The sequence below is a fragment of the Euwallacea fornicatus genome, chromosome 12 (assembly GCF_040115645.1).
Source record: "Euwallacea fornicatus isolate EFF26 chromosome 12, ASM4011564v1, whole genome shotgun sequence".
Taxonomy (NCBI): Eukaryota; Metazoa; Arthropoda; class Insecta; order Coleoptera; family Curculionidae; genus Euwallacea; species Euwallacea fornicatus.
The window spans coordinates 2,155,152-2,175,272 of NC_089552.1; the positions used below are offsets into that span (position 1 = coordinate 2,155,152).

Consider the following 20,121-nt stretch of genomic DNA (forward strand, 5'->3'; position numbering starts at 1 on the left):
CAGAACGGTACGGTAAAGCGAAAGCACTGTCTATACGAAGTGTCATATAATTAGTAATACAAGCGAGTGTTCGGTACTGAGGGGTAAAAATATGGAGCGATTCAACTAAACTTGCCTTATTAAAAAGTTGCTTATTTTCCTTCTACAGGGTGTCAAAATAATTGGTTAATCTAAATATAATAGCAAGCCACACAAATCCTCTTCCAATTGCCGCAACACCGCACCCAGTACGGCGGTTAAACATGTATTTTAATTCACTACGAAATTGGCACTGATCTAACTAAAAGTTGAGCCGTTTTATCATTCAATAAAAGCCCCTGTCGGAGATAAGTCCTCCTTTGACATTTGCCTAATTTACCGAATCCCAATAGAGCGAACCCAAACATCCCAAGTTCCATAACATTCCCCCTAAATTCCTCTATGGCCGTTTTATCGACCTTATTGGTCCAGATTTTTATTGGTTCTAACCATTCCAGGCGTCCGGCTGTAAGTAAAACAGCCCCTGCAGGGATTTACATAGTGCTTAAGTTTTATCGGGGCGCTTTAACTTGTGCGGTTTTTTAAAGATACCTCAATTCGGTTGTAGAAAGTGGATTATTATTAGGGGTCCCTGAAATCGTACGACACTGGGAGGCAAAGAATGGGGCACAGTAAAAGCACGGATTCAGTGCAAACAGCGGACCACTATAAATTCAAGTAATCTACGTTGTTGTTTGCCCTTCCGATTCCAAAACGTTCCCAACTACGTATGCATGTTTGCAAATCCGAAATTCTTGTACTCTGGATGCACCGCATTCTGTTGGGTATTAGATTCGCGAGATATTTATTTTTGAGGAAACTCGCACGGCTTTACGCCGTTGGTTGCGGTGCCAGATTCTGGAGTTTGCAGCTTACGAGCAGAGATTTACCTAAATTAGCAGCTTTGTATCCATATGAAATGTGCTGATTGTTGCAAATCGGTATTTACCGAAAATACATATGTAAACACCAATAATCGGCGTGTGCTTGTTGAAGGAAATACCGTTCCATCTTATCACATCCCGGGATGTCCTGCTGCCGCGCTCACGCATACGCTCGTCCGAGTCACCGCCTAAAAAATGATATCGAACCGTGCGAAAAACTTCACAGCTCGCCATTTGTCAAGGTACAGTTCGTAGGTCGTGCGATAAAAAGCGGTACGCGTTTTCAATGAATGGATAATCCTAGACAGTGTCCGGAAATTGCATGTCGAAAATGGTATCGTGAGGTTACTTAGATCAATAAGTTAACAGTAGGTTCGAAAATTCTTTGAAGAAGGTGTCTCGTTTGGACCCTATTGATGGTCAAAATTCTTGGGGAAAAAATGTTTTTGCTATAACTAGAGAATGCTTCCCTTGGAGATTTCAACGAAACCCATTGCGCACTTATTCACTAGTACATGGATTATTTTCATGTAATATTCACGTCTATTCGCAATATGCAAGTGGTAGGTTCTTAGCCATGTGCATATAATAATGATCAGAAGTTTTCCTGGATAGCTGCATGGTATGTTTTTTTTCTGATGATAAATTAACCCTTCCTCCAACTTTTCCATCTCTCGGAAATTTCTCGTACGATTATCGTTTCACGCCGAAAAACATTATTTTCTTTTCTCATGCAGACCAGTTCGCCGTCAGTTCGATGATTACAGGGTGCGGCGCGGGAACCAGACCTTTTCAGAACCAGTAGTACTCGCCCGTTTACAATGAAGGAGCCGTGCTTCCATAGGCATTTCATTCTTTACCTCGTAGCAATTTATTATTATCTTTCAATTGCCGCCATGAAGCCATCGTGAATGTTAGAACATCGAACGTTAGTTTATGATTGTTTCCTTGAGATTTTGTGGGTCCGTTAACTATAGGTCACATTTGGTGATACTTTATGGTCTCTTCAGTCGCCCGACCTCTCCTTATATGATTTCTCTTTATGGGGTTGTGTAAATGGACGTGTTTACGAGGCTAGGCTGCGCACATTAGAAGAATTAAAAGAAACAATCCGCCATCAAATCACCGAAATCAACGGACACCTGTTGGAACTTCTTCAACGTTGCGTCATCGAGAATGAACAGCACATGCCAGATGTAACGTTCCGGTCACGATTATCAGATGCTATGTTTTTAGCAATGCTGTTGTAATAAAAATCAAACTATATCACAGAAACTAAAGAATCTATGATTATTTCAAAAACGCTCGATTCCCATTCCGCACTCTGCATAATTCATATCTACAAGTATCGATAATTATCGCATGTCAAATGTGGTAGAAATGGCATCGATATTTGTCGATACTTCTTGCGTCACTTATGGAAAGTATTATAAGAACGAATCAAAATTGTTTTAAGTTTCTTTTCAGACCAATAATAGCGTTCTCTAGTGAAATAATGACCGACATGGTTAAAATCTTGGGTTTTCGTGAAGGTAATCTTATGTTACGGTTTTTGCGGCGCCCTTCCCGAATGGTAGGAAACCCTATCGCCGAACATTTGTGCGAACGGTTCGGTTCTTGCTGGAGACTCATATGCCCATATTGAAAAAAAACCATAAGATTAACCATATCGGTAGTTTTATCATTAGGGAACGCCATTACTACCGACTCAAAAGAAACTTCAAAATGTGTTGATACATCCTTGTGACTTTTTCCATAAGTGACGTCGATAAGTATCGATAATTATCGAAGTGATGGTAAATTAGGGTTCTGCATGAAAAAGGGAAAAAACTTTGATGTGAAATGGTAACCCTACGAGAAATATCCAGCAGATAGAAGAGTAGGATAAAGAGCTAATGTATTACCAGAAAACATGTTTTTTCGAGAACTTAAGCCGTTAATAGCGTTTAAACCAGACACTTTTTTCAAATAATTTTTTAACCAAATCTTAATGCATTGACCCAAACAACGTCACGATACCATTTTTAACATGCTTGTTCCGGACAACCTGCATATCAGCATTTTCTGTTACTTGGGAAGGTCGCAAATGATCTGTAGCCTTCGGCTACTGTGCGCTCGGGAATTGCTGCTGATAAACGATGTTACTTCCAACTTCAAATTCCTACAATTGAAGAATAATTATTTTGTTGTATATTATATCCGCTGGTGTAGCAATTGTTCTCATTTTTTAAGTGTAGCTTTCAAAGCTCGGCTTTATAATGTTGCTCTTTCTACGCTTTTAAAGCATTTGCAGGCTTCTACATTAGACGAAGTATTTTGATGGCCAATTCCAATTAGTAGTAACACGCTCAGCTCGACATTTACCCAAACGTCCCTGGATATTATACGGAGCAATTCGGCCAGATTTTCCGGCAAGTTGACAACGATACGAGGTCCAGGACTTGCAAATGGGATAGACTCGATATTAGGACGCCTTTCCTCCGGTTCAAAGTCAGCGGCGCACCTGACTTCTTTCCAAAAAAAAGAAAATATCTCTCGCTCCGCATCGTTTTCTCTTAATGGTAAAATACTGAGAAATTCTAGCGGAGTTTCGCTCCTTTCTCTGACTAATTAAAAAAAAATGAAGGCGTATTGACCCCAAATGGGTAGCCCTTGCGTTCTCCACCACTGGCTAAATGTAGCCATACCGCAGTCTTTCGCGGTCAAATGCTCGTCGAGGTTTTAATATTTAAATATGTTTGTGTTCGTCCAGCTCACCAAGTGAAAGGGCATTTTAATGCAGGGCCGGCCGGAATTCACACAGGGTCGGTCTTCGCCCGTAAACTCGCATGAGCGCTTGTCCCCACGGGGGGTAAATAGTCTGGTGTATTAATAGCTAATGTTTCGTTGTTTAAGACCTTTGCGTTGAAAATAACCTTTAACCCAGCACCCCGATAAAGCCTTCATTAATTATGAAACTGGCAGTGGGGAAAAATGCTTAGCGTATTTCTAATAATAGTAGTAGTAGGTAAAAAGCGGTCTTGTTCGTATTTGAGTGTTATGGGGACCGGAGGGCGCATTCGTTTGAAAAATGTTGCCTGCGTGGGCGTCTTGAGCCCATTCCCCTCCCCACACCTCCTCTCTCCCCTCTCCCCTTTCCCCTCCCCACACCTCCTCTCTCCCCTCTCCCCTCTCCCCCCTCCCATTAAAAATTGACGCATAGTCGTATTTTTCTTGAACCTTTATGAGGTCGTTGCTGAAACTTACTTATTTTTTATGGTCGGTGAAACGTTTTCGAATAAATATTCGGAATAGCAAAAAAGTGTTTCGCCTGAACAAGCGGTTCTCCTTTGTTTTACCATTTAATCTTCCGCCTTGCGCAAACTTTGCTGGGCAGGGCGGGTGGAGAAGCGAAGTAAGATCGTCTTTATCCTGTTAAAAGTTAGAGACATAAAAGGTTCTAAAAACTTGAAAGAATCCCTTTGATACCTCTAACAAGGAAATTATTAATCTTTCGAGCCCACCTACACCTCCACGATATATTACCTATATCCCGAAATTGAGATAAAGGGCATACCTAGTAGCAACTAACTCCCTGCCAAATTTCCCTATATGAGATATTACCTTCACCTTTTTATCCGAAATAAAAAATCGGTTTGTGCTTACGCCGAAAAAGGATGCTCCAACGCAGGATGGGAAATTTATTATATTTTCCTTTTTCATGGCATAGAAAACTATCTAACTTGACAAGTGACGCTTATGAAAAGTGAAACACATAAAGAAAAAATCGCATAAATCATGCGGTCGCATTAGGAGCCAAGAGCTTGGAGAAAATTAGCTTCGGAAACTCGCCATTATATTCGGCAGAAAGGATTCTGAGTAAAAGAAAAAGGGAGAGACGAGGAACCGGGGTTATCTCGCTTTTCTGGCGCTTTTTAAAAGTTATGTGCTATATGGGGGTTATTTAGCTTCTTTAATTTTCCTTTATGCAGATTACAAGAATTAACTTCAGCAGAAATTAATTCTTCCGCACACCGTGGCAAGTTCAGAATTAGATAACCACTGTACTCGAATCTGTCTCTTCTAGAAGTAATTTGATCGGGGATTTCTTCCTGTCCAAGGTAAAGTGTGCTTCCGACAAGAAAAGGTAGTTTCGTCCAAGAATCCAGTCGCAGCAAAAACGTCCCTTTTTGATGAAAGAATAAGTCGTCTGAGTAATGCACACATAGGTGATCGACTGCTAAATGATTATACTGAGCGTATTTTCTCGCTAATCTTTGCAGAATCAAAGATGATGAAAAGGGGGCCATCATTTGAGGTTAGTTGTCGTGCCATAACATATGTAATGAGCCCATCAGCACACTAGTTCAGCAACATTTTATGCCAAAACCCCAATTTAGTTCGGCTTGATTATGGTTTTACGAGATTTACTTCCATTGTCTTTCATCCACTTTTTTCATTATAACGGCCTTTTGCTTTCGCTTTCCCCTCTGATAAGCTCCATCATCCGCACCACACGGCCCATTTGGCCCGTGTAAGGCGACATTAATTGGTTCGTGCTAATGCAACAGTCCCGATTTGCATTTACACGGCGCCTAATTAGCTAAGCCTATTTCGGCAAATGTTCACTTTCCGCAGGGTTGTTTGGGCGAAAATGGTCGACTAAAAAGCTACCCCTTCCTTTGGATAACGTGTTTATATGGCGTTTGCTAATATGTTTGAAAAATTCGCGATTTTCGCTACAGTGGATGAAGTTTAAATTAGTCGCACCCTCGGGAGGTTAAAAATCCGCCGGAAACGTACTAGATAGAGATAAAAGACGAACAAAGGGGGCGAAGCAGCTGAGGAGAATGTCGATATAGTGTTTTTCCTGCAATTAAGCCGGCACTTACTATTCCGCACTTGCAGCTGCGTCTTATTTAAATTGAGGCGGCAGCGAATGAAAAATACCGGTTAAACAGATAAAATTACATAGCAGTGCACAACGGCTCTGAAGAATTTCCACAGAGGCGTCGGCAGGACGGACATTTTTCCCAAGAAAACAACCTTTACGTATCACATGACATAATTATCACGTGACGATGTCCCAATTCGCATTCTCACCGTGAGGATCCTGAAAACCAGGGCAAACTAGTACTTTTCCTTTGAAACGCCTTTTTGTAATGTAATTTTATGTAACATTTGACAGATGTCAAAATAAACGCCAGCTGTCAAAATTAAATGACAGCTGTCTACGTTAAACAAATTTTCAATAGGTACGATGGAGGGCTAGATAACTTTAGTAGTAAGGTTTACCTTTTGGAAGATAAACATTTGAAAACGAAAAAAGGCTTCATTAAAATACCGCAACTTTTGTATTCAATATTTTTTCCTCAATTTACTACATTCAGAAAAGAGACTGAAAAGTTATTCGGTAAACCTTGTATATTTATGCAGACGATAGGAGATGTTTTCGTGAAGCGGGTCGGGGTCTTTTCCTTTAAGGAAATTAGATCAAGAATAACGGTGAAGACTTTGGGAAGCGCAATATTGATTTATTGTGGAAATGATTTCACTGGAACGTTAATCTGGATTTCTGGAAGCAGTATACCAGGACTCCTGTCTATAAAATATATGTTTTATTACCGGTTGAAGTCGTAAGTTAGGGACTGTTGCGCCCGAGTGCGTTTTTAAGAAACGTAAGTGGTACCACGTACAACTACCAACTCATGTGTAACAGAAAGCAAATTTTTAACAGCTCTACGCGATTACCCGAAACTTGCATTCTACTGCTGCAAAATCTCGGCAAGATAATTTATTTTCTGGTTGTTTGTGAAACACCTGAGCCCCCATGATTTCCTCTTCCAAGTATATTGCTTAGAATGAATAACGACCAGTTTTGTAGGTAACACGTGCATATATCTAAGATTTGAGTTATTCTGGATAAACCGAAGAATTCAGACTTTTATTGGCTGGTTCTTCAATTTAAACTTCAGGTTTAAGTACTTAGTGAAATTTATGGAGATAACCGTAGGTGGCCTGCTTGAGAACAGCGTCATACCCCTGTGGGCACACCCGTTTTCTTTCCTATAAAATTTCCAAAAGACTGTTTTCCGCCCAGTCGTATTTCAGCTTTATTGAAATGAAGCGTTACTTTTAAAAGTATCTCCATTATTGTCCCTCAATTTCATTTCAGCTTCAATGGGTTGAGAAACGCACGCCTCCCCGGAATCGTGGTATTTTCGGTCAAACTGGCAACGCAGCAAGCCAGCATGGCCAGCTTGATTAAAACATCTGCAAGTGACAAAGGGAAGCAAATATATCGGCCCTGAATAGCGATCGCCTTTCGTCTTTTGTCCCCCGCAGCCGCCGTCGGCCCCGCCCGTCCCCCCCGGTCCCACCGCCCTCGGGGGAAATCAAAATGCCACCCTTGGTGTCGTCAAAGAGATCGTTTTCAGGGGGATCGTTCAAGAATTTGCGAATTTATAGGAGTCATTTGTCTTTCTGCATCGATCGTATCTCTCTTTGCTTGTTCCCGATTAAATATTAAAAGCATACATGCGGAAGACGTTACCAGGACACGGAAAGGAAACAACGGGTTTCGCCTTTATCAAAAAGTTTCTACAGGGCTTGGTACTTAGAGTTCGGGTACTAGAGAGCGAAAGTGGGCTTTCAATTATTATGTTCGAACGAAATTCGTGGCAAAAAGGGCCCGGTCGACCTAGTTAGGTTGCATTCATGCGAATTATATGTATATAGCATTTCCAATTTAGTGACTGGTCGCACGGAGCGAGGAAAAGTTATGTTTTGTGGCTAATTTTAAGCTATTCATTGGTTTCTGGCTCGCTGAATGTATAATTTTCTGCAAATTGAGATTTATGTTTCAATAGCCGCCCGATTTTGTATCAGTTTCAGTTGCATAAACAGGCATAAAATTTGAATAAACAATGCACGGGCATCTATCCCGAATACAAAAATATTTTGACGCAAGTAATTTAATAATAATTCTTTTCTAACACAGCGGGAATGACAAAAGAGTTGTTTTTAGGCACTGTATAACTACCGCCAGCCAGCAATTTAATTAAATTTCCGTTTTTCACGTCTCGCCTAGCTCCATCCTTCCAACAGACGCCGCCTAATATTTTTAGTTCATTTAAATGTTAAAGAGGTTTGTAGAGTAAACCACTTCCTGATACCCTTGGCGCGTTGTTCTAGATACCAGTGGCGCAGCATCCGTACATCCCAGGCAGTTGCTTTTAAATGAAAAATCGACCGAGTGCATTTCACTTCCGTGCAGTGGTTATCTAAAATCTTTTTTGTACTGGAGTGGGAATTCTGCAGATCAGGCCATTTGAGACCTTCCCAACCTGGAAGTGTGGAACCACGAAAACCTCCTCCCTCTGGTCGATTCAAGAAGCTGCTAGACTCGATCGGAACGATCCCGTTGCTTCTGTTGAAGCTGCGATCTCCAAATACGATTCTTCTCTAAGCTGCCATGTTTCCCAGTTTAAATGTTCCGCAACGCCCATTTCTTCGGCGTAGAATGAGTTTATTATATCTCAGTTTTTTCCTAATTACTTCTAAGAGTTTCGGATGGCATGCTCTATCAAGGACTTTCCCCTTGGGAGATAGTCAATGGAAAAGAATTTTCCCAGCGTACCAAAAAATATGCGTCATAACCTTTCCGGCTGATGGAACGATTTTGGCTTTTTTGGAGCAGCGTCGTCAGGAACGTAAGTAAATCGGGGGACGCCTAATAAGACGCTGTGGCGCCTTACAGCCGCAATAGTTCTCGGCACTCTGTGGAGGACTGTCCGTCCAACTCATTACAATACAATACATCATCTCGGTGTTCAGATGTTTCTTTTACTGTCCTTTACGAGCTAGTCCCAAAAGTGCCCGACCTGACGTATACATAGGGATTTTTTTGTTGAAAATATACCTACATTACAACAATCTAACCTCAAAAGGTTCAAGTCTAAAGGTGATTTGCGTTTGTTTTGGAACCGTCTTCAGCAAACGCTTTTAGATATTTGTTATAAATTAAGGAAAAATTGGTCGTCCATGCGTGATTCGACACTTTCATTTGAAAGGTCGTAGTCCATCCAACGCCAAAGGGGAATCGTGTCCTTTGTTAACAAGTGTAAAATATTGGGTGGCAAACTCGGTCGTACGAACTGCCAAGACGAACTCCGTAGTGGCAGACCCAATTACACTCCAGATCTGACCACTCTGGAAATTATGGCGAAAATCCAGAAAACTGCACTGGAAGATGGACATTTCAAAAAGCACTGTGCATCGCGTTTTGACCGAACAATTGAACATGAGAAAGCTGTGCACAAGATGGGTGCCGTGATTACTCACAATTGAACAAAAACAGCGCCGTCGGGATGTTTCAAGGGAGTGTTTGGCAAAGTTTCGCAGCAATAAAGCCGAGTTTTTGCGTTCATCTGCAGGAAAGGTGATGGCGTCAGTTTTTTGAGATGCCAGTGGAATAATTTTTGTTGATTACCTCCCTAAAGAAAAAAACAATAAGGGGAGAATATTATACAAATTTATTGCTGCATTTTAGCAAATGAATTAATGAAAAGCAACCACATGTGCCGAAAATAAATCTTGTTTCATCGAGGCAACGCATCAGCATACCCTTACGTCATCGCGATGACCGAAATCAACCAACTTCGTTTCAAAATTTTTCCTTGTCCATCTTATTCGCCAAATTTAGCCCCCTTAGATTATCTTCTATTAAGCCCATTTCGAAACATTCGAACTTCTCATTATAATCAGGGTATAAAAACCATAAAACATCGCCTTGAAGAGTATCAATCTCAAGGGAGCCTATGTGGAGAAACAATGTAATATTTTCCATTTTTTTTTCTTTAAATCCTAGATCGGCTACTTCTCGGCCTATCCCTCTTGCTTATAAGTCTCCAACTAGAACTTGAAGTCAATAGCTAAAATGCTGAGTTGAAATTGTTTCATGTCCTGTATTGCCCAAATTTACTTCAAATGCACATCCGTCCATTATCGACATTACTCATAGCTGGATAGTCCATTTTAGCGTAATCTAACGTCTTCTCTGTCTATTAAAGTATCTGACTTCTGATGTTTTTACATCTAACTAATGATATTTAGGAAATACTTTATGTTACACGCGTAACAAGGGGCTTAATGTTATCCGAAAGTTTTGCCGGTATTACATTAATAAAATGGGGCTCAAAACGGTCGGCCCAAATTGAAAGTGGCTCAACAATGGATTTACCCTGGAAAACTTTTAATAGGATATTAAACGTACAACGGCATGAAGCTTTCTGCGAATAACATTATAATATTTCTCAAGATTTTTTTTTTTTTGTATTTGTCGTGTCTGATTTCTCCTTTCTTTTTCCTTTGCCATCGCCAAGACGCATAGACATTTTACATTGCACCGTCATAATGGCTGTCATAAAACAGATCAGCCATAAAGCCCTAATTTTCTATTATCCTAAGACATAAGATATTAACTGTAAGGGGCCGCAAACATCGTTCATATCCCATAAGGGACCTACTTAAGTAGTGGCTCATTAGTTTGGTTAACTCCGGGATAAGTAACGGAGAAATAGAGCTGCTTTTGCAGCTCAAACTTTGGCAGTGAAGATTCGGATATGGAACTATCGCAGTATGCAGCGTGTTCAGATGTAATAGATATATTGCTGAAGACTAAATGATAAGATGAAACAAATTGCTCCACAAAAGTTAGGGATGTTGGAATATTTTGGATGTTGCTTAGAGCTAGCGATAGAAATGATTTTTTTGTAATCCGTATCAAAAAATAAGTAAAAAAGTAATATATGATATTTTCTAAATTATTTAAAAAAATAATAAAAAAATTAGCAAATAATTTTTGCAAAATCGAAACGAACATAAAAGTTATATCTCGAACATTAACTACATTGTCTTGGCATACCTTCAATGAGATGGTGCGTTTTGTCTTGTGGTAAATCATCCCATGGTCATTAACACTTCTTTACAATGTGTCCCACACGTGTGCCATGTGGTGGGGCATTGACGGAAAAAATATTATCGCGTGGCAAACCCAAATTATAAAATTACATTACATTACAAGCCCATCTAACCGCCCGTTCTCGCTGCATATAACCAAGCTAAGTTAGCGACATCATAAATTGAGTTGGATTAATAAGCCTTTAATCAATATTAAACCAGCGGACCTTAGGTAGGTATGAAATACTGTTTTTGAGGTAAAATGGTTTCCATGTGACTATTTCATACTTATTTTGGTCCGAGTACTCCCAAATAACCGAAGCGTTAATTAAGGAAGTGACACCCGGGCGATCGGATTGCCTGAGCCGCTTAGATCGGGCAATATTGTTGCTTTTTGCCCGCTCCAATAACTTCCGACCACTGCCCCATCGTAATCCTATTAAATTATGTCCCGTTTTTGCCCTGCAAGATTATCCTGGGGTAAACGCAGCATCTTATGCCAAACTTTGGAGGGTCTGCGGCTGAAGGTCAATTGAAACTATAAAATTAAGGAGTTTTCGTTTAGGGTCAAGGTGCCGGTAAGATAAATAAAATAGCGGAAATAAGCCGTGAGTTGTAGCTAAAGGTAATTCCGTGTAAAACCCAACACGGACACTACTTTATTTCTTCTTTTGAAATCTAAACCATCCCGTTCGACGGACTAAATCCCACGAAGTAAGATGGTTTCTCGCTTTTGTGTGAGATCGTTTAGACGTGTCCTGTGCGAATTTGTTCATCTGCCGGCTTTATCCCGATCGGCTCGATTTAACAATAGCTCGGATTTCGTCTTTTTTGTAATCTCTGTTTATACGAGCCTTTCCTGCCAATCAGACCAACCGAAGTGATTTTCCGTCGGATCGTTTTTTATAGACGCCACCTCCATCACTACAGAGCAGAAACAAACTATAAATGGATCTAAACAGGTCATGACATGACATTTTCGTTGGGTAATGTTTAATTCATTCTTCCCTAGCTATCGAATCTGATAGAAAGGTACAGGGGCGGTGTTTAGCTTTGTTTTAGAACAATCTAGCCGACTTTGAACTAGGCAAATTGGCTATTTAAATATTAAAGTGGTAAAAAAGCCGTCTCGAAATGAATTGTCGGCGAGGTCAAGCGTGGAATGGGGGCGAAAACCATTGGCAGTGGCCAGACTCCTGTTTTCAGTTCACCCCATGTGGAAATTATAAGGGTCAAGACCATCCAACGATCCATGGTTTTCTACTTAAAAATTTACAAATCACTTGAACACCCAACGAGTTCCCTTCAATGATGGGGTTTGTCCGATAATTTTGAATTTGTCTCGTCGTAAGCACGACCCCAAATAGGAAACGGAGCTGGCGGAATTCCTAAACCTCAAATCGAAACAAGCAGTAGTTCAACAGAGTTTCTTCAACTAACGCAGAAGCTGCTGAGCATGAGAAGCGCGAGAACTAGAGGGGGTTACGATAAGAACGCAGGATTTTAATTGAGCGCCATTTTTTCTCTAATTTTTTAATAAGCGAGTACGCCTACCAGGTCGAACGAAGACAGAGGGGAGTTAGTAAACATGACGCGATATACGGTTCAGTACCATTAAATCTTGCTGTCAAAATGGTAAAAGCTTAGCTGTTACATTTTTGTAAAGTGCGTGAACTAGAATTGAACGGCCACTCTTCGTCGTATTCTCACGAAAAAGGTACATCTCCATCCTGACAAAATCCAACTCACTCAACAACTTTTGACCACAGAACACGCTCAGCGAAGAGCGTTCACCTATTGAATCATCGAACAGCAGGAAATGAATGCCGATTTTGTGGCTGCAATAATCTTTAGCGACGAGGCTCATTTTCACCTCGGCGGCTTCGCGAGTGAGCAAAATCGCCGCTTTTGGGGGTTCAGAAAATCTAGGAATGATTCATGAGCACATGTGTATCTCAGCGATGTCATTGATCGCTGCGCGTTTTCGTCTGGAGGAATCGTTGTGCCATGGTTCTTTTAAAAGAGGGTCAGTTAATGCAGTAACGATAAATGACGAATGTTATCGCGACGTTATTACCCAGTGCCCTAATTGCAAGATATTGCTCTGGGAGACGTGTGGTTTCGGCAGGACGGTGCCATTAGTCGTACCGATCGTCAAACATTGACCATCTTACGCTAGAGTTTGCCCGATCTCCCATCACGGTGCCAAAAATTGGCCTCCGCGATCATGCGATTTAACACCTTTTGACTTTTTTCTTTGTCGTTTTTCTCAAATCTTATGTTTATACCCACAAATTTATGGCCACCCAAGCGCTGAAGACCAAAATTGAACGCTGTATCGAACACACCCACCACATTTATACAAAACAGTTGTTGAAAATTTCATTTAAAGAATGCATTTGTGCCATCCAAGCGACAGTGGCCATTTATCGAATATGTTGTTTCATACTGCCCAAATGGCTATGTCCTAAATCACTAAATATTTCACTATTTTGCTACTGAAAATCGTGCTTTATTTCAAATTTAAATCTTGCGTTCTTACTGTAACACCCTTTGCAATTATTACGTACGTAATCTTCCATATCTCAGTTCAGGTTGGAGTTGGAAAGAATAACTTGACAGACAAGTCTATTTCAGATACGGAACTAAATTATCCTTCCGCACTGTCTAACCCTTTTAAAAGCCATAAAAAATTAATCTCACAAGTTTTCTGTTTATCCTGTATAACGCATAGATGCTTACCAAGAGGATTATTATTGTACTGGCGAAGGATTAAAGATAATATCTCCCTAAATAGCCATGTATTATTCACCATGCGAAATTGTTGTTTTGCCGTTTGTGCGTCGGCAACAGATTCGCTCAAAATGAGTTTCCTAAAGCCAGGGATAATCGCCTGTTTAACGTCAAAGAAATTTCCTCCCCCGTAAATAATTGCAACTGAAAATTTGCTTAGATTCAGGTTATCTCCTTATCGTTCTGGATATGTCAATAATTATTCCTGGGCGTGAAACCGCCACTTTCTTGCACGAATCTTCATAAATAGAAGATGATGGCATGCTCGCTTTGTTACAGCAAACTAAACCCGATGAAATCTGTATATTCCGGAGTAATAAAACAAAACCGTAAAACCCCTCGGAAACTCGCCCGCCGGAAATCCCGACCCTTTATTAACATGTTTACCAACTTGGAGCGAGTTTAAGACAGGCGTTAACCTATAGTTAACTAACTTCTATAAAACTTCCTTCCGGTGAACCGTGAAGTGTGCATAACTAGAACGAGCTAGCGGGCTCCAAATCTGAGACATCGTAAACGTATGGAGGATGCTTTGTTAATTAAATAGTATTCTTATGATTAAAGTTTTTTTTTTTATTTTCTATTTTGACGATATTCTCTAAGTGGTTTTTCTCAGTGTTTACTTTCTGTCTATACAGGGTAAGGCTTAAACGGCAAATCAGCCCTGCAGGGCCACCCTCCGGGAAAAATAATAGACAAATCCCGTTTGAAACATTGCCAGAGTTATTAAGGTGTTAAAGTGAAGGGTTAAGTTCTTTATTTTCCAATGTTCTTCATACTATTAATCGTTGCAATGTAACACTGGGTTCATCTGGATATGCAGGACTGGGAGCAAGTGGAAATCCTCAAAGTAAGCTTCAAATTTTGAATTTGTTATTGGAAATTTTTCAATGCAGCCATTCTGAAATTGCACTTACCAACGATTTTATTACAATTAAACAATAAGTACACCACCACCTTTCGAATATTTTAAGACGTGTGCGTTAGCGTGTTGAAGCACACGGCGATTATAAAATCCACCTATAAATTTCAATAAAACATTATCAAATCTACTATTTCTATTTTCCTTAACTCTGCCAATTTTTCAAAAATGGTTTCTCCACTATTTTTTCCCTACTCCCTGAGGATTGCCCTACAACGTACTACGGAACTCATCCGCCATTTGAAAACTCAACCTGTATGAACGGAAACTAAACGCTGACAAAAATCACTTAGATAAAACGCCAAAATGGAAAACAAAGTTAAAGAAAAACTTTAATGGTAAGAACATTATTTAATTAGCAAAGCATTCCCCGTACGTTTCGGGTATGGTATATCGCAATGGATCTTAGAACAGCGAACTCAAGAGCAACCCACGAAGTAATTTATTGCACTGTTAAGTAATGCACCTCAATCAAGTTGATAAAAATGAAGATCTCGGTTTACGACGGACACAGGAACGAGACAGTTCGACCAAAAGAGAGTGTACAAGTTTAGCAAAATTCTTAATGGCGAGAACCGAGGGTGAACACACATAGAAGTACCACGCTTAAAAGGTAATTATCGATTAATTTATTATCTACAGATCCTACAGCATAACACTTAGATCAGTAGCAAGATTGATCTTTTACTGGGGAGCTGCAGTTATACCGATTTGCCGAAACTTGGATCATTCTAACATAGGGAACTAAGGTCTATGTTCGGGATACTTTATCAAGATGCAAAGACAAAAATTCATCTTGTACATTAATTTCAAGAAACTCCAAAAATTATCCAGCTTATTTTCTTATTTATTACACAAAATCGTGGCTTAAAACGACAAATTTCATTAAACGAACTTCTCTCCCTTAACCCCTTTGAAGTAAATTACCCCAGTTTTTCGAGCGTCCTTTTGAAACCTTACGCCACTAGTTTTAAAATATTCATTTTTCCTTTCGTGGCCATGAATATTCATGTCGGGAGGGTTTTTAAAACTAGCTTTGACTCTTTGTTAAGTTGCCGAGGTTAACTTAATGCATTATTGAAAAAACGTCCCTATGATAAAAACGTATTTGCGAAAGACTTCAGAAGACCCGGAAGGTTTTTCATAGTGCAAAGAAGTCGTTCGGAGATTCGTTTTCAATGATGAAGAATTTTAAGTCTATAGAAGTGATAATTTCGTTTGAATGGGCTGTAAAGAGGCGCTTTGATGTTGGTAGTTTAATAAGTTTGCCAGTAATAGTGTAAATTGGGCCTGTTCAAAAAATTATTAGTTGTCGAAGGAGAGAAATAAAGTCATTTTTCCCGCAAAGAGCTTGAGAAAAGGAATGTCGGAAGGTCGTAAAAAAGTTGTATTACGCTATAACAGGAATTTATTCTAATGGTATTATTGGCAACGTTGGACGGGTATCTGTTCATCTGACACACGTCAAACTGACGTCTCTGAGTTTGATAGAGGCAAACAAGTGAACGTTCTCATGTTGCCATTAGTTCTTGTTTTTCTTAACATTTTAAAATCAAGGAAAATTGCTATTATGTGCTGCCATATTAATTCAACCACAGAATATATTATTACCGTTCTAGAAACGTACGGTTAACTAAACTAGAAGGTCAATTTTTAGGGGCTTAATTTCCAGATAAAATACTGAGAGAGCATTATCATGCCAGAGATCAGCCCTACCCGCTTCCGGAGTCGAAAATCCGGCTATATACCATCATCATTCCCGGATTCAAATTTCGTAATTATCCGAATGATACTGGCGAAACTATGCGGGAAAGGGCGCTCGTATTCTTTGTTTCGTTACGGACAAGGGAGAACAAGGGTACTTTTTTAAGTTTCCCTTACTCCCCCGTTTGTAAATTGCCTTTATTGTTAATTAGTCCTAATGTGAGCCACCTTCTAAATGACCTTCAAACGATCTTTTTCTCGTTTATGTCTCCCTTAGGGCTATATGTTATCGTCGAAATAAAAAGTATTGAATCAAAAGAATTCTGTTATACTCTCTAAAACAGTAGTAGAGTATACTTATACGCATTATTTGTCTGTGTTATCGCATATCGATCTGACAGTGACATATTACGCAATGCACCCACTTTAGGGATTAAAAGGGCGAATGCTGGAGGTGCAGCACAGCATGTTGGTAGCTGAGCTCGACTATTCAATGGAAAGCAATATTTCAAGTTATTTTAGACATGAATATGGCCGAAAGAGAATAATTCAAGAACGAAGTATTTAACCAGTTAGGTCATATACGGTTTCTTTCCTATGCGATTTATCTCTCATGGAATAAACGATGCAGCTTTTCATCTATTGGTTTTGAAGAGAATCCAGAACAGTCCCGCATTCTGCATTTTGCATTCATGCCTGTCCTGTGCTAACCTGAACTATTAAGGTCGATGGCCAATCAAGCTAAAGTGGGTTTTTCGATTCACTATTAGCCATTAACTTATTGGGATACTGTACCAAGTAAAATAATGCAACTATTATTTACACACTACAATTTCCCACCTATTCGGTTTTAATAACATTTCCAAGTTAGTTGGAGTTTATTATTGCCCTGACCACCGAAACACTAGCCATAATGTTATCTGGACGCATATTCCATTCAATAACAATGGGATTAGTTTTAGTCCTGTTGAAATCCAACGCTGGGTGATATTACTGTGGTATAATACATATCGAGGTGAAAAGTGTTCTTTTATTGCCTAGAAATTGGATAGTTATGTATAATCTAGAGACAGTAAGAAGACTTTAGAATTCTATTTTATTTAGGGTCATTAATTCATATTTATAACTTGGATTAATTCTATTTTGATTATTTTTATTTGAAAAATTAGGCTCTTTCCAAAAAGGGGAAGCATTTGCACTCGAAAAATGCGTTAATGGAATATTTTGGAGAACAAAGGAAAGTCAAGAAACCATAAACTTTATGAGCAATGTGTAGTATGTTTGGAACAATGCTAGGAATTAATTAAATTAAGCAGGGGCATCAGGGTGAGAAGTGAAGGAGGTAAGTAGGGGAAGCAGCAACCTGTAATGAGGTTAATCATGTCAGCATTACATATATAGTTGTGAATAAATTGGTGTATTTCGAAACTCTCAATTTTGTCTTTCGTAAAGATTTGACTGGTTCGATCTTTTTGAGTAACGAAAAATCAGAGAAGCAGGTTTGTCAACAAGATACAGAACGATATTTCTCTCTTTCTTTCGGAAAATGTCTTAGGAATAAATTGCTGCTCTTGGAAGAAGTACCGAAACGGTGGTTACTACGACATGCTTTGTTGCAAGCATAAAATACGCGGGTAGTATGAAATGTTTTCGGCCTCGAAAATAAAACAATCGAAAATTAGTGGCATTCTTATTTTAGTTTTTCATGTAGTCTCACTGAAATTCAATGCACTTACCTCAACGACACTCCAAGGCCTTTAGGCCACTCCTATAAGGAGACCTGCCTAACTCTTCAAAATACACATTTGTTGCGGATATCATTTCAACATCTGACTCAAATTTCCTATCAGCAAGACTTTTCTTCAAATTCAAAAACAAACTGAAATCATAAGGAGCTAAATCTGCTGAATACGGTGCATGTGGCAATAATTGAAAATCCAACTAATCAATTTCATCCATTACGGCCTGAAACTTGTGACATGGTGCATTGTCTTGATGAAACAGAATTTACTTTTTGGCCAAACAAGGGCGGTTCTCCAGAACTCTTCGATGTAGTTCTTCTAGAAAGTTTGAATAATATGCTCCGTTGATAGTTTTTCTCTTTGGAAGTTAAACACTAAGGATCACTTTGGAATCCCAAAAAACACTCGCCATAATCTTTCCGGCTGGTGAAACAGCTTTAGATTTTTTTGGAATGAGTTCACGCTTTGCTGTCCACTGTGGGAAATCGGCTTTGCAGCCAACTTTTTCATGCGTAAAAATTCAGTCAAGGTATGACGTGTCCGCTCTTTAGATATTCCCACAGTGTCAGCAATTTTTATCAATTTTAATATTCAGTCATCTAAGACAATATGGTGCACTTTCTGAACGATTCGTTCAGTAGTAGCTGGTCTTGGCCTTCCCGAACGTGTAGCATCTGTCGTACCGGTTCTACCACACTTCCATGACTTAATAGTGGAAAATAATGAAGAGGGATCGCTTGACGTAGAATCTAACTCAGTTTCCACCTCTATTCGCGTTAAATTTTTGATAAAAATGTATTTTATTGTCACACGCACTTCACTTTTATCTATTTTAGGCAAATACGAAACTTGTGGGTGCATCTAGAGTGAAAATGTCAAAACTAATTGACATTTCATCATGAAATGACAAAGTTAAAGAAAAGAAACGTGTCACTGGATGGTACAGAGCGTAACTACTAACTGAACTAACCTGAACTAACGTTTGATGTAACTAGGAAGTTTCAAATATTTTCCGAGTAGATAGAGAACAACCGTGGTCGGGACCCTTGACACCGATCTTAGAGCCAATTTCAATAATCTAAATAGCATTCTGAAATATCGACTCGTTTGGAAGATACAAGGTGTTTTCATTTTTTGTGGTTATCTTTGAAGTCCTTTAACTGTTTTGTTTATGAAAATTTTTAATTTTTTGGCAAAGACATCTTTTGTGCATTTTTCCATGTGCAATCCAGTGACGTATTCGATTTTATTCTAGCTTAATTTTTTTCGAGTTATGGACAAAAGTTGCTTTTTTTAACTTTATGAATATATATACTTGCATATACATATCTATTCCGGTAAATAAGATTATGAAGAATTGTCATAAGAACGTTAGTATTATAGGTTTATTGATCAGTGCGTCGGCAGAATGCTTCAACTGCTATTGTGAGTCACCTCACTATGCTCAAATCTTTAAAGCCATCAGCTCGCTTTGAGGCTTTCGCCGATATTCCGTTAAATGCAAACAGCCGCTGAAGATGCCTACTTGTGATAATGCTTTGATGAGATAACCAATTAGTAGATCAAATTGGCAAAGAATCCTAACCCTTCCTTCTCCAGTTAACATAATCAAATAAAACGCGACCCGACTCTTGGGACCCCAAAGTATCCCAAACAATAAATTAGATTAAGTGCACATTAAGGTGAACTTCTTGGAGTTTTCCCTTCGGTCCTTATTACCTACGCGTTAAACCGAGGTGTTTTTCCTTAATAAATTAGCATACTTTATTAAGCCTTGTTGCCAATGTCTTCTCTTTCCTTAAGGTTCATCTCAACCATCCAGAACTTTTCCCCGAAGCAGCTACAAATGGATAATTTATAAGCTAAATGTAAGCCCTAAAAAGGAAAGTTAATAAGTCCCGTCATATCTTTAGGCACATCCATCGCGGTGTTTTGATGCTAGATATGTGGCAACAGCGCCGCGAAATAACAAAAGCAACCCTGGGAAAGACGTGTGGTTTTAAATTTCGCCTTAAAAAAGGCCCTTGTAAAAATAATTACTTAACGTTAAATCCGGCTGAATGTCTTATATTCCAAATCTCCTTCCATGCTAATTTTTGAGTTCTAATGAATATCTCGT

General features: G+C 39.3%; 1 protein-coding gene across 1 annotated transcript in view; it reads left to right on the forward strand.

The window, feature by feature from the left end:
• The window catches only part of LOC136342412 (uncharacterized), a 195,244-nt gene that overhangs the window by 164,932 nt on the left and 10,191 nt on the right, over nucleotides 1-20,121 (forward strand). The gene's annotated exons all lie outside the window — the stretch shown is intronic.